The following is a 15,297-nucleotide window of genomic DNA, read 5'->3' on the forward strand; positions in this document are numbered from 1 at the left end:
CTTGGCTCTTTCAAGCGGCACTGTCCAGCTCGGCCCTCTCCAGTCAGCGCGAAGTACTTCGCCGTTGCACTGTGCGCGCGCGATGCAAGTTTTGCGCATTGGGGGAAGTTCCGTGTGTGGGGATGAAACAAGCTCATTTCGAGCTTCTGCGTGTTTCTACAAGGCACAGACTTGCTGGTGCGCGCCCGTCGGACCGCCAGTGAGTCACGGCTGTTGCAGAAGATATGTGATCCTTCCAGCAGTGGGATGTTCGGGCTTGTCTCAGCATTCAACGACCCTCCCTTGGACTCTCTCTCCGGCACAACGTGCACCGTTTTTTGCGTTTTCTCAGCTTGTACTTTTAAAGCAAAACTTTACTAATTTCGACCAGTGGTTTCGCGTAGGACGCGCAAGTTAACCTAATGACCGGAGACACACCGCCGGCGACACGCCCCTCGAAGCGCATCGCGTGATTCGCCGAGCCCGCTGTCGGCGATGCGCGCAAGGCCGCGTTTTCAGTCGTTCTGCTCACGTAGCGGCGGCGGCCGCGACGGGAGCGGCCGCTCAGTTGATCGGCATCGACTAAACCCGCAGCCTACCACGCATGCACTGCTGGGTCGTCTCGGACTATGTGACTCATCTGGCGCCGCGTTTGCCGTGAAAGAGAAAACACCGCTTGCCGAGAATGAAAGCAAGGTCGGGCCTCCTGGGAGCGTTGCCCGGGACTGAACGGCTTCGAGCCGTGGTGGGGAATACAGCTACATCAAGGGTTGACCAAGCGAAGCCGAGACTCAACCAGACTAAGCCAAGCTTTTGCTTTGTATATCCAAGGTTATCTCAGCTAAGCCGCAACCACATTTTTTAGTGCCGTGCGCAGCACCCCGGACGTCTTGGTACTTCTTTTAGCACTTTTGACAATTAGTACTTGGCTAATTGGAGATTAATGGGAGAGGCCTTTGCCCTGCAGTGGGCGTAGATAGGCTGGTGATGATGATGATGATAATGCTGGTTTTAAATAGGCGCTTTACACGAGCATCCGGAGGAGCACCAAAGCTCTTGTTGTTGTTGTTGTTGTTGTTATTGAACGCGTTTACTTCACATTTTATACGAATCGAAGGCGGCTGGGAAAGAATGCAAACGAGAAAATCGGTAAAATAGGAATACAAATGAGCTAAACCTTCTGTCGTTTGATCACTGGCTTCGGCATGGCAGGCTGTAGTCGAGGCAGTGTGTCGGAGCCGGCAACCGGGAACTTCTGCCTCATCCATACACTGGTTTAGAGACCGCCAAAACTCGTTGGCGACCGCTGCAGTTGTACACGGTGTGGTGCAGCTGAGCCCCGAAGAGAATTCGGCATTATCTCACTCGGGAGTGAGCCCGGGGCGAGTGCTCTGGGAGCCGAGTAGCGCTGGCAGAACCACAGCAGGTGTTCCAAGTCAGCCCGGGTGCCGCATGGGCTGCATATTCCAGTATTGGGTGGGTGCAGGGAACAGCTGCTTTCTTTACATCGGAAACGCTGCAAAAGGTAGGGGTTAAGGAGTCTGCCAGTCTGTACCCGCCGGCGCGTAACCTGCGGCCAGCGGTAGCAGCCTTGCGGGAAAGTAGTGGGATGTCAAGTGAATTGCACGCGCTGCGTAGATAGCTGCGTCGGTGGTGCTTCGCAAAAGATACCGTTATTGCTGGATCTAGCCACTGACTGTGCGTCTCAACATAGTTGGCTAACCGGTTGGAAAATCGCTCGGGTGGTTTCGACTGCGCGGATAGAAGTAAAGCGCGCGCTAGTCGGTGGACCCGATCGCTTCCTGATATTCCGGAGTGTCCCAGGGTTCAATGTACATGAACGTCGTGTCCCAGAACACAGAGGTAGCTAACGTGACCGATTCTACACGGCCTCGGACTCACACAAAGCCTATCGTATCTGCAAAACATTCGCACTAATACCATCGTTGTCAGAGCTCTTGTTAAGAGCGTTTCTCTGCTCGTTCGAGTTGTAAGCACGCCGGGGTGCCGTTTCCTGTATCATCGCTGTTCTCTACTCGCCATGCATTAAATAAGATAGGTTCGTCGCCCAGCACTGCATCGTGGGAACAGAGGCAACTCCGTCGAAAGCCGCTCGTTCACTACGCAACCACGAAATGGCGAAAGTCGGCACTGGGACGCCTTCATCAACGTAACAGGATCTTCTCAGCTAGCGAAAAACCACGGATTGTTGTGCGAACAAACATGCATTTCCGTCTTTAACACGCTGACCAATATTCTATTGCGAGTATAGGATACTCGGTGGGTATGTAGTAACCCCTTAGTAGTCCAGCATGCACCACTAACAAAGCATCTGAGACAACGCACACGGAAGCAGCATGAGATATTTCAAGATAGGCACAAGGTCAGAACCTCCGGTGGGGTGTGGAGCGTTAATTGAGCATATTTAAACGCGGCAGCCCACATCTAAACCAACCTAGAAGATACAAAGCAACCTTTATTTTCGAAAAGAATGAGTAGACTTCAGCTAAGAGAAGACTTTGCAGAAAGAAAAAATCACGGGAATTGGGAAACGGCTTACCATTGCTGAGGCTCCATCCTAGGGCGTTCGCTCCAAAATCAGGAATTCAAGCACTATGCCCAACAGCGGAATTAATAATATAGCTTCTCAAACGAATATAAGGAGTGTCTCAAGTGAAGAAACAGATGGCGTTGGGTGCGCACAGAAAATACCTGGCTTTACCTAGCTGGGGACGGAATGCCGCAAGCAGCATGCATTCCTTCTTATAAAGCGCTGTCCAATACACCACTGCGGGTATGCGCTCCTCCGTGAGTACGTGTCACTTTGCTTGAATGACAGCAGCAACTGGTGGCTATGCTTATGAGCTGCTTAGGTCTAACGTTTCGTTGCTAGGTCTTACAATGCGGCCAGTACCTGGAGCCTGCCGTATAACGTGTACAACGAGAAATTATTTCAAATGAAATCGGTTGATGACGTTAGACAAGCTCAGGACTGAGGTCTTACCTTTTCGATTAAAGTTATAGGTAACCTTCAAGTGGAGCCTTCCGAAAGGCCAAAAAAGGTCACACCATACCTATGACCGCGCACACGACGTAAATCTACATAAAACATTCACCCTGAAGGTCATACGCAATATTTGGGGAGACATCTATACTTGGGTTCGTGCCAACATTTACACGTGTGGCCCCTGCCCGTGCTCAAACGACATCCTGATTGCAAAGCATTTAATTCGTTCATTACCAATTGTTCACAGTGGCGTAGGAGTGCTGAACTTGATGAAAAAAAAATTAATCCATAAGAAAGAAAGAGCAAGAGCGCGCGCGCGAGCCAGAGAGAGAGAAAGAGAGAGAGAGATAGAAAGAGAGAGAGAGATAGAGAGAGAGAGAGAGATAGATAGAGATAGAGAGAGAGAGAGAGAGAGAGAGAGAGAGAGAGAGAGAGAGAGAGAGAAGAGAGAGAGAGAGAGAGAGAGAGAGAGAGAGAGAGAGAGAGAGAGAGAGAGAGAGAGAGAGAGAGAGAGAGAGAGAGAGAGAGAGAGAGAGAGATCACTTCATTGAGCACTTCATTTGTGCGAGCGCTATTGCAGCCTCCTCTTCGCTTCAGTGGTCCTGTTGCGGAATGTTAGATAGTTAATAGGGTGGGGTCATCCGGGCTATTAATCACTGCGAGGGCCAATGGTTCGTATGCTGGTATTCTGCCGCATCCACGTACAGGATGTCAGGTTTGGTAAGGAGTTTCTTGGTGAGAGCTCGCGTCCGTTGCTCCCTTCTACCTCGGTGGTAGGTGGGGTGCATGTTCCTTGGAAGAGGGAGGACACGGAGACAGTCGCGGATAGGCCAGGGATGGGGATAGGTGGTTCGGAACAGAGACTAGAGCCGCGATAACCAGGCGGGGATGTATATTTTGTCCAGTGGACGTGGTTGAGAGGCGCCCGAGCTGGTTGATATTGTGGGCCTCGACCAGTTCGTGGGCAGTATTACGAACCTCGAGGCGCTCAACTCTGGCAATGGATGCACTTAGAAGAATTTGTAGCGCATCTTTGTAGGCCTGTCTGATGAGACATTTAATTGGTCTTTTCTGCATTATAAACAAGAAGGTAGGGGAGAGAGTACGTTAGGCAACTAATTATAAAAGCTTGGACAAGCTTGATCCTCTCCGTCTCCTTGAGACACCGGAATTTTTCGATGTGTACAATTGTCCGATTAACGTGTGAGCGGAACTGCGAGATAAATTATGTGTTGCTGCGGTTATGCTGAATGACAAGGCCGAGAACCTTCAGGGTGCGCAGCTATGGGGTGAAATCTCCATTCAATTATATTTTGATGTCAGGACAATTTTGACAGGTTGGTTTGGCCGGCAAAAGGAGAAGCTCTGCTGTGGCGGGAGCGCACTCCAGGCCCGTACAATTACGTATAGCACGTTACTTCGTATTTGGCGAAGCCATAACGTCCGTAGCTTTTTTTTTTTTTTTGCACGAACATAACTGCAAATTACTGTGGTATAAAAAAGTGCTGAAACATTTAATTATCGCACTGTAGAAACAACGAACAAAAATTCCAGATTCTTAGGGTGCACGGGCCTGTATTCGTGAAGTTTCATGCATCATTAAAACTAACTCGATTAGTCGAGAGTATTTTCTCATCTCAGTCTTTACCAAGTGAAACACATGAATAATATTAACTGGAATGATACTTTCAGAAAAGTTACGATTTTAACAACTCTTTACCAAGTGAAACACATGAATAATATTAACCGGAATTATACTTTCAGAAAAGTTACGATTTTAACAAGTTTATAATGTTAAAATAATTATAGCTATTCGATTATGGAACATAGAACATGCGCCTGCGTATTTGAAACTTTTAACGTTACTCAGTGTTTTGCGTGCCAAATGCTATTACCGTAGCATACGCCATCCGATGATCAGCAGTCGTCTTGAATTATACCTTAAAACGCGATGTATTAATTCACTGTTAAGGTCAGAAAGACGAATAACAAAGGGTAATCTCCGAGAAAGCAAACACGATGGCGATGACGGTGGTTGATGCATACTTTCGTCGGCTATAGTAATGTCCGAAGCCGCATAGCGTAGCTCCAAAGAATAGGAATTTCTGAATAACGGTGGAAGGCAGCCATACTTTCTTTATCTTGGCCGTTACTATCAGCAGCTATGTTTTCGTGTTATCGACAAACGTTTCCACCAGAAATAATGAATCTTTCCTGCACATTAAAATATGTGACAACTAACGAGCTTCGCCTCGGTAAGAGCATCCAGGATTTCGTGCCATCACCCACCTAACCATGCAGCTTGGTTATTCCAAAATGCTGAGCTTGTTAATCGTATTGCCAGACAATACGAAGAAAACGCTGTAAGATAGTCATTACGGAGGGCCAAGCCATGCTGATAACGCATACCAAGTCAAAGCGTTAAGCAGGTTTTGTTGTGACGTGACGGCCGAAGTGCGTGCGCGTCTTCGCTTAAGCTTAAATAACTTAAGAACTGCTTGCCCTTCTTTGTCAAAAAAGTAAGAACATTCGCTGCCTCAGCGCACCTTTAACTTGTTCAAGCAGAAGACTAAGCATCCATTTATAAGAAATATTCAAGTTTAGAAAACACGTGGAAGGCAAGCGATATTTCCGAATGTAATAAGAAATGACGCTGTTTTCCAATGTCCATGGGGAAAACTATGCTGGTAAAGCTAAATTATATTGCCGATTCCGTACTGTTCTCAAGGTTCCCAAAATAAAAAAAACAAACGATAACCTTACGTTTCGTTCCAAATGTATTTTCTGTGACGAGAAAGTTCAAATCAGGCTGACTAAATTGCCACAAACGTTACTTTTCGATGATCCCACCTCCTTTTCTTTTTAGTTCAAATGAACAGTGTACGTTCCACGCCAATAGGTGATGTAGTGGCCACTAACATAGTTATGTACCCAGCCTAGTTTTCATACGGCGCATAGTTCCCACTAACGTAGTTATATGTACCCGCGCTAGTTTTCGTACGGCGTATAGTTCTCCATTTGTGAGCTCACCAGTGAGCATGGTGATTAGTAGTTTCAAGTATCCATGCGTTTTCCGCATGTGAAGAAATTTGAGTTGAAGCGCTGGCGTTCATAAACGAAAAAAAACCCCCTCCAAAATCAATTGTTCGAGCGCAAACTCGGTGGCTTGGCGCATACGCGCCCATTTGCTATTTTGTATTTACCCGTGAGGCAGGGACAGGATATGATCGATGACACTGCCCATAGCGTCGCGTCTGAACTGTCAGGAAGGATTTTGATACGCGTTCTTTTTCTTTCCAACGCCATCTCGTATGGGCGAGCAACAGCCGGGGCGACCCAGATTTTGGTTAAACCCATTGAAAATCTGTCGCGTACCATCCCGTGGGAAAACATGGACAATGTAAGTTCACTGCATTGCATGCAACAAAATTGTTCCCTTGGTTGAATAAAATAGAACATTTTCCAAAGACGGACGTTTATTCCCTGCTGCACCGTCATCTGCACAGGGTTTGTCCTCTGCTTAGCACCGACGGCGGATGTCACGGGGGCGCACATTGTTCTCTCTAACTCTTTCATCTTGCCCGAAAGTTATCTTTATTTCGCACAAAATACTAGACAAACCACGGCTCTACCTTTCTTGGCGTTCTTGATGGCTGGCGTTCTCGACTGCCCACAAGCAGGGAAAACTTTGCGGCCGATCACCCGAACCCAATCTGTGAACTGACAGGTCCTGGCAATGTCGCCATTTTTGCAGAGGCATAGTTGTATAATTGTTCCTGGCTGCAGTCTTCATTACAACTAAACAGTAACGAGGTCTTATTCTCCAATGAGAAGGCGTTGCCGAAAATCATGGAATCGAGCATCAGGTCCTAATTAGGTCACGAGCCAGTCAGCCGCGATGCGGCTGACTGTGCTCAGGTCGTTTTCGTTGTTGAATCTGCGAGTTATAGTGACGCTGATTATAATGATACACACACAGGAACTGTAAAAAGAACATTGACAAATGGCCGAGTGTGTCTGGGCACCGGATGCGGGATGTGGAAGAAAACGCTCCCGTTCAGTGGCAGCCTGGCTTCTTGCAAAAGCGCACTGCGTTTTGTGGAGCTCGGTCAGACCTCAACAAAGGCAAGCTTTAGTGATGATAGTTTGTGGAGTCTATGCGGGGTGAGAACGACGTAAATGCTTAGGGATGTGCTTACGGAATACTCATGCGTGAACACGACGGCATCATTAGCATATCTATTGCGGGAACCAAGGGATAAGCGTACCGTTCAGTGTTAAAGGGGCCATGCAGACATAACAAACGTTTGGTTCATCGAAAGATTGCCTCGTTGGAATTATACTGACACCACATTTAACGTAAACTTCGCTCAAATATGCTAGCTAATTAGGAAAAAAAGGAATGGCCATGTGACCCACTAGCTCATTTCTTGCAACAGAACCTATGATGCCTTATGCCCAGCCAAGCGATTGGCTGAGGCCGGCAAAAACAAACGTAAGCTTAGACAGGGCTTACAAGCTTACCGAAAGAGCTATTCGCGTTTAAATTCGGGGCACATTCATTTTATAGCAGTGAGAATTGTGAGGTGAACAAGTACAGTTACGAATGAACACGTAAACACCGAAGCAGTTACTGCGACACTGCCGGCTGAAACTGCCTAACACAGCCGTCGGACGCGTTGGACTTGTGTGACACGACACTGACCAAGTGACATAATGGCCATGGTCACTTACATGAACGTGTTTGTCGAGTCATAGCTTACGCTTTACGAAACGTTAGTATGAACCTCAATAAAACACGGCAGGGATAGAAGTCCGGCCATAAGCTAAGTCAGAACACTGGCACTTCAGCGGTATTGCAGCGCCATTTATGAAAGTGGGCGGTAAACAAGATAACCAAACGGCCATCTGCCAGATGGTGGCAGGCCTGTCCAGCAGGCTGTCTTTAGTGTTCAGGCCCTGCTCTGGATACGTCACTGTCACGAAACCACACGATTTGCGGGAGAATTGAAATGTTGGCTTAAAATGTTTATTTTTTTTTGCAAATGAAGCATGGTTTGCTGCCGTACAAGCGCTCAGGGCATTATAAAACACTAAATCTTTCGAATAACACAAAGTTGTATTTTGTCTGTATGGCCCCTTTTAGCGGGAGCTCATCACCATTATCATCTGTGTCACCAGAGTCATCAGTCATCATCATCGTGCGTTCTCTCCAGTCAGTAGTTTCGTAGTGAGTAGCGAGGTTGTGCTATACTCAGTGACAACTTAAGAACGGCACCGGAAGTTGCCGCTGTGCCTTATCACCGTAGCCCGATGTTTCTCCGCGCGGCGCAAGTACGGCGTTACTGGGAATATTTTGAACATGGCGTGAGCCGTTCCCGTGATTTTTAGGACTTAATATGCTTATAAACGACTCCAGTAACGACAAACAAACTGCGTGAGACAAGGCAGACGATATCACGCATTCATGGAAAACCCATTTCAAAACGCGCGCGCACTGACGTCACGGGTCCGGCGCTTTGGCGGAGTGATACACTACATGAGGTGGTGCCATTCTTGACTTGTAACCGAGTATACAAAGGATGCGGTTGCTGGAGGCACCTACTGCGGCCCGCACGCACGCATGGCAATGGGACTACAGCGGACATGTGAAATGTCATACCTGCTTCGATGCCGCAAGTCCGGAAGACCAGAATGCCCTCGGACCCAGTACATTCGAATAAAACAAAGAATGGTGGCAGGCCTGGATTGGTGGCCCTGCCTACCGTGCCTTGGTAGACTTAGGGACGTATTCTGAGTCCCAGTTTCACTCTCTTTGCTCCCTCCACTCTGCTGAGGGGAGGATTCGGCAATGCTTATTCATGGAAACATCAATTTCAAGGATCTCCTTCACTGGAGGCTAGAGTGGAGGAAGGACTTAGAATACCAGCGTCACTAGATAAGATACAAAGTACCGTCACTGCGGCATGCAAGTGACAACGGCGGCCATTTTTATTTTAATCAGTCTTGCCAGATTGCCGCTTTTGCGGCCTCACTGCTCACTTTGACGAGGTCATTTGTAATTAACACTGCCGAAGACGCAGCAACACGGAATCTTCGGACACACTTCTACCACTGAAATGTTGCGAAGCGCGTTGCCTGATTCGCGTTCGAAACGACGCCTGCCGAGCGCAGGCGCAGAGCAAGGGAGACAAGCTGAGACTATCAGAGATGACCGACAGAAAACGCATAAACAACAAAATGGCGGTCCCCACGAACCGTAGCAGCGTACACAAATGTCACGTGATGCGAACTGGCTAATGATTACGGTTGCGGCACAGTCCAATAGGAGAAAAGAGGTCAGATACTCTGTAACCTTATCTACTGACACTACCTAGACCATATCCGGGATGCTAAACTAGCTTCCCGGACAATCAATCAATCAATCAATCAATCAATCAATCAATCAATCAATCAATCAATCAATCAATCAATCAATCAATCAATCAATCAATCAATCAATCAATCAATCAATCAATCAATCAATCAATCAATCAATCAATCAATCAATCAATCAATCAGTTTATTATTACAAAAAATACATAACACGGGCAAAATATACAGAAGGAGGTCCCATAGTCGAAGACTGTAAAAGACTGCAATGTAAAAGTGAAAAAAAAAAACGTCTTAATAAACGCAGCAGATAGACAGAGAAAAAGAGAACATCAGTAACAGTGGGTACAAGCAAATAAAACAGGGATACACGTATGAAATATCATGGAAAAGTTATGAAGGTAATAAACTTTATGAAAACATCAAACAATAAATAAATGTATAACAGCAAAACACAAAATAAATGGAAGGACAAAAACTGGCTGGTCATTGAACATTGTATATTTTTTTAGCTTGTCTTTCATAATGCTCGAACTCGCTTCTTACTCACTAAGCCTTGACGTTATGAAATAAATTCAAGCTCGACAACAATAGTCGCGTTCTCCCGCAACCAGTCTCTCTCAAGTGGCACAATATATCTATTAGATTTTTTTTAGACAGACTAAAATGTACCAAAACTACACTTCGTAACCCTCTGGTAATACTTCCAGCTGTTTACCGGTTGCTCATTTCACAGTGAAGATGTTTGTGACTTTGGTTCTACGCCTTTGTCCTGTCCATCAGCAAATGTGGGCGGCAAAACTCAGCACCTAAATGTAATGCAAAAGCGGAAGGCGTTTCATTGCGCGACGCGTTCGTGTCTGCGCGTTAGTTAGTTTGCGTTCCTGCTTGATTTTATTCGGTTCCGCACTTGCTTATCTGGAACACATTGCCGTTCTCCTTTTTAAAGACGATAGTCTTTCTTGGGCTACTTAAACCCAGAAATTTTGGTCTGTGTGTATGTCTGTATGTCTGTCCGTCTGTCTGTCTGTGACTCGATTCAGCCACCCGGCCAAAGCAAAATAATGCCTGCGTAATAGTCTTATATAGTCACAGCTAAATGTACCCGTCTATTTCCGGTGTAATGTTCATACTTGTCAACATTGCTGAAGAAGAACAAGACATTACGCAAATATGAGACAACAAATCAATGCAGAAGTGATATTTGCAGTGTTCGTTTATAAAAATTCAAACACGCTTGACTTTTGCGAAAATAAATACTTCATCAACTCCAGAAAAAGAATTCACTCCGCCGTCGCCTGCTGGCGCCATTTTAAGAAATCAACCGGCAACAGTCACGCAAGGTTCCACTAGATAGGTTCCACGTTCTGCTTGCAACGCACGTGGAGTAGGGAAACGCGGTTCTATAAACGTTGAAGTAGGGCGCCTCGATTAACGCGCGTCTTCGCCGTACGGCAGCGTTCGCATCGAGACACCCGGTTTGGAAAAGTGGAACGCGGGAAATTTAAAATGATTTAAGCAAACCTTTGGTGTCTTTACCTTGGGAGGACCGCGACGCAAGAGGAACAACATGAGAGGTGAGCGGGAAAGCGAAGGGAGGCATTTACTTCGCAAAAAAAAAGCCGATAGACTATCGTCTTTTGAGGACATTTGCAACGAAAGTAGCAGATACGCGGCCAATTTTTGTATTTCCCTTCTCTTCGGTCGTTGCATTGCGAGGCCACGTGTCTTTCCGACGCCGAACGCGCCGAAAATTTTAAGTGTGCGGAACGTGTATAGATTGCCTGCTCATAGGTGTCTTGCCCCTGGTCTCCACCACGAGCGGATACGTCTGCCCCCAGATTAGAGACCATATACTGAGATTGAAAAACGTCGAGAAACGGTTAATCGCTGCATGACTTCCACCAAGCGTTCGTACATTTGTTTAAAATTCTGTACCGCCTGAGCTGCCGTGGTCCTCCAGTTTTAAAGAGTGGAATGGCTCATGTTCTCATAGAACCAATTTTGCTTGTCCATGGGGAATTTTTTCTCATTCATTATAGCGTTCTGATTTACTTTAGTGGATATCATTACAAACCAAATAGGGTGTTCCTTCCTGTGAACCTTGTGGTGGTAACAGAAATAATTCATAAATAATTTGTTTACATTTTTGTGACTTGGTGATCACAAAAAAAAAAATAAATAAAAAAACCAGAACTTTCTTTTCTACTTCCAGAAAAAGCAATACGCGAACGAAGTTCGAAGTTCAGGCATTGCTTATTCAATCTAACATGAACATTCGGTGCTGAATTTCTGATACATTATAAGAAATTCAGGAACGGCGGCAAAGATCTTTGAAGAGCCGCCGAGCACTCATTGATGACCTCTGAAGACCCACGAGTCGGTCTTCAGATTTATTGACTTTATTTCGCGGACCATACAGGTTTGGTATTACGAGTGTACTCTCCACTGTAATACAAAATGATTGATACGCAGTTTTTTTTTTCTTTTTCTGATGTGGTATCTGTTTTTTGAGGTGATTCCAATATTGCGACCCCAATAAAAAAAGTAAGGTAACAAAAATTTATTTTTGTAATGTTGCTTTTCTTCCCGAATATCTTCTTGATTGCGGTGAAAAAACAAAACGAGAAAATAAAACAAACCAAGAAGCATAAAAATACTTAGTGGTGTGTTTTTTTCTTTGTGGTAATATAACACATGCTAATTTCGGCTTTCGTGGACTCGATTCAAGGGAAACAAATTTGGCTATTGTGAGAATATAAAAAAAAATGTACATGGCCGAACAAGGAAGCCGTTTCTGACACGGTGTCTTTTGTGTTTTGGGCTTAACTTGGGAAGTAGGTCACGCAGAAAAAGAAAGAAAAGAACACGCAAGCTAACATGCTGCCCCTCTCTCGGCTGTTTTTGGTCGAGCAACAGCGGCACCAGCGTGCGTAGTCCGAAGGCATTTGCGTCATGGCCGCAGTATCGCTTCACCTCACGCCCCACAGACGTCTCCCCACACTGAGAATGCGGCGCGTTCTTTGTGTTTCCCCAAGATGCCGCTGCCCTGAAAAAAGCAAAAAAACACGTTTGAGTGAAGTGCATTGAAAGCTAGTTTAAGTACGAAGGAGTTCCGGTGCCGCCGCCTTGTCTCGTGGTGTCGTTTCAACGCGGCGCTTCGCGTTGGAACTAGCGAAAACTTCATTTAAGGCGTCAATATGATTTAGCCCAGCTCTGGTGTTGTTATATCGTTTTAGACTCAATGGCGGAAAGAAATAGCGGCATCTTTCTCTCGTGCGAGGAAAGAGTTAATGAAATGCATCAGCGGGTAAGAATGCGTACATGATAAGGCCCGTGCGATGTTTACCGGTGGGTGAACTCTCTATGGAATTGGCTGGAAAATAAACGGGCTTGTCTGACAACTACGGAGCTCAGCACAGCCGTGTCGGTAGAATGGTTCACTAGTCTGGCCACAAGCAGCTTCAATTTTGAATCAATAAACCAGTCAATAAATACATAAATCTGGCCAGAAATGGATCAATTACTCCATCGAAAAAATAAATAAATAAATAAATAAATAAACTGTAGTTGATTCCTCTGTCTTCTAGGAATCGGTAAAACACGAAAGTGAAATGTGCAGTGAAATGAGCATCATTTCGGGGTCCTCCGCTAACCTTTGGGTGTGCTTGGCGAGCGACGTCCTGCTAGCGGGTTGCTTCGGTCGCTTCGACTGGCGTCATTTCCGTGACGGATATGACGTCAGTGAAGTCTTGGTGTATCCCGGCATAAAACGCTTTCGTGTTAAAATATAAAACCCGAAAACGAACAACCCTAGTATTACGTACTATTTTAGTACTAAAGGTTGCTGCCCCGCAAGAAGACCTCATGAGCAGGAGTGCACCCTTTACAGGCCACTTGTTTCGTTGCATTGGCGCCGCTACCGTGACGGATGTGACTTCAGTGAAATCGTCGTGTATCCAGGCATAAAACGCATTTGTGTTAATAAATAAATAAATAAATAAATAAATAAATAAATAAATAAATAAATAAATAAATAAATAAAGGATGAACCAGTCTTGAGAAGCGCGCCTTCATGAGTGGTAGAAGAGATGGGGCGTAGGTGATAACAAGCAGCAATGGCGATCGACATCTCACCGCCTTCCTACTGTGCCATTTTCACGTGAATCGAGGACGGTGGTTTAAGCTGCATTCTAACAAGCCGTAGCTCCATACCAACCATGACAAGCGAAGTTGCGATTTTACGTCACGAAAAGTATTTCTAACTTATTTATTTATTTAATATTTTATTTATTTACATACACTTCCGAACGCGTTAGGTATTATTGCAGGAAGGGTACATACAATATTTGGCAACAAAGTTTACACCCGGCGGCTGAAGTTATAAGCGAAATTGCACATACAAAAGTCGCAGCACGCGGAAGTAAATTTAACTATATATCAATGCCAATGAATTTGCAAGTACTAATGCACAAAGAACAATACCGATCCCTTCAATCAGCGTATAAGGTACTCAATTCGTCATTCCAACGACTTTAAATGACATTTGAGTAGGGATGGAAAGCTTTCCAATGATTGACTGTTTGTTATACAGACAGGAAAATTACTGCCCTGAGTAATTGCTAGTGGAAAGAATGAATACTTGCGGCAGTCAGCCCCGAAAGGATATACAACCTGTGTCGGTGAATGCTTTTTTGCACCTGTCTCGTTTCTCTGGATGAAATGTACTTAGTATCGCCTATGTTCAGCTTATAGTGGACTCAATGGTGCAGTAATTTTCTAAATTAGAGAGAGCACGCTCAACTAGAAATTGCAGGCGCCTTTTGCTGTGATTTTAAATGGTTTAAAAATATGGTTAGCGTTCCTGGGAATTGAAGCTGACTTGGGATGCAGACAACTTGCCGCCATAAATGCGATTAAATTGTTAACGGTTAAATAAGAGCATAGCTCTTATTTACTGCATTAAATAATTTTACCGCCGGCGGCGTTCGTATACAGGCATTCGTAGTTCCAACTGCACCGCCGTGCGCACGACTGACACTCCCTCCGAGGTTTAACCGTGCAGACATATTAAACCTTGTAATCACGCCTGCAGCCCGATAGCGACGACTGCCTCTCCGTTCTCATCTACACGGCTCCTATTCCAGAGTTATTGTGTCCAGGCGCTTACGCTCATTGCTTGCTCGTTCCAGTTTCTCATGGGCTTCGAGGTCCACGAGTTGCGGTCCAACTGCTGCTATGCTGCAATGCGCAGCTAGCATGAGGTTGCTTCGCTGCACTGTGCGAGATGTTGGTAGAGCGGTTGTAAAGGGGAAATGGGTCATCAGTCATCATGCACGCGGTAGTGCGAGTGGGTGGGACAATGGCTGAAGGGCTCACGCACGCTTGAGACGTCGAGGTTTAGTGGCAGCAGCCTGGCCGGGCCGGAGCAGAACTCAGCATCATCCTTCCCACCCACACGGGACACTTTCCAATTAGGCGGCTTCCCAGTGGTCGGCGCTGACTGTCGCAGCCTTGAAATGACCTTGCTCGGAAACCGTGGTGAGCTGCAGTGACCTACACACCCAAATCACATATAAAACGGCACAACGCTTAGAAGTAAAAAAGCAAACATAAATAAATAAATAAATTAATTAACAAAGAAAGAAAGAAAAAGAAAGAAGAGGGGAGAGAAGGAAGAAACCAAGGAGAAAAAGAAGGAAGAGGGGAGAAAAGGAAGAAAGGAAGGAGAAAAAGAGAGAAGGAACGGAAACAGCGGCGTGGCGAAGACGTCCTGGTCGGTTTTTGTAGCTCGGTCTGCTTTGGTTACAGCGCATGTGACATTGTCATACGAGTAACTGCTCCACACTGCGCTGTGGCCGAAGCGCGATAGCGCCACCGTATCGCTCGCTGGTGGGGAACGGCCAGGCTGTTTTGCTCGTTTGCAAACTCATTTAACG

At 45.9% G+C, this 15,297-nt stretch overlaps 1 long non-coding RNA gene across 1 annotated transcript in view; it reads left to right on the forward strand.

Moving 5' to 3' along the window:
- Nucleotides 1-15,297, forward strand: part of LOC144180286 (uncharacterized) — a 629,875-nt gene that overhangs the window by 190,559 nt on the left and 424,019 nt on the right. The window lies entirely within an intron of this gene.

The sequence above is a fragment of the Haemaphysalis longicornis genome, unplaced genomic scaffold (assembly GCF_048455015.1).
Source record: "Haemaphysalis longicornis isolate Haplotype H1 unplaced genomic scaffold, Haemaphysalis longicornis Haplotype H1 scaffold_4, whole genome shotgun sequence".
Taxonomy (NCBI): domain Eukaryota; kingdom Metazoa; phylum Arthropoda; class Arachnida; order Ixodida; family Ixodidae; genus Haemaphysalis; species Haemaphysalis longicornis.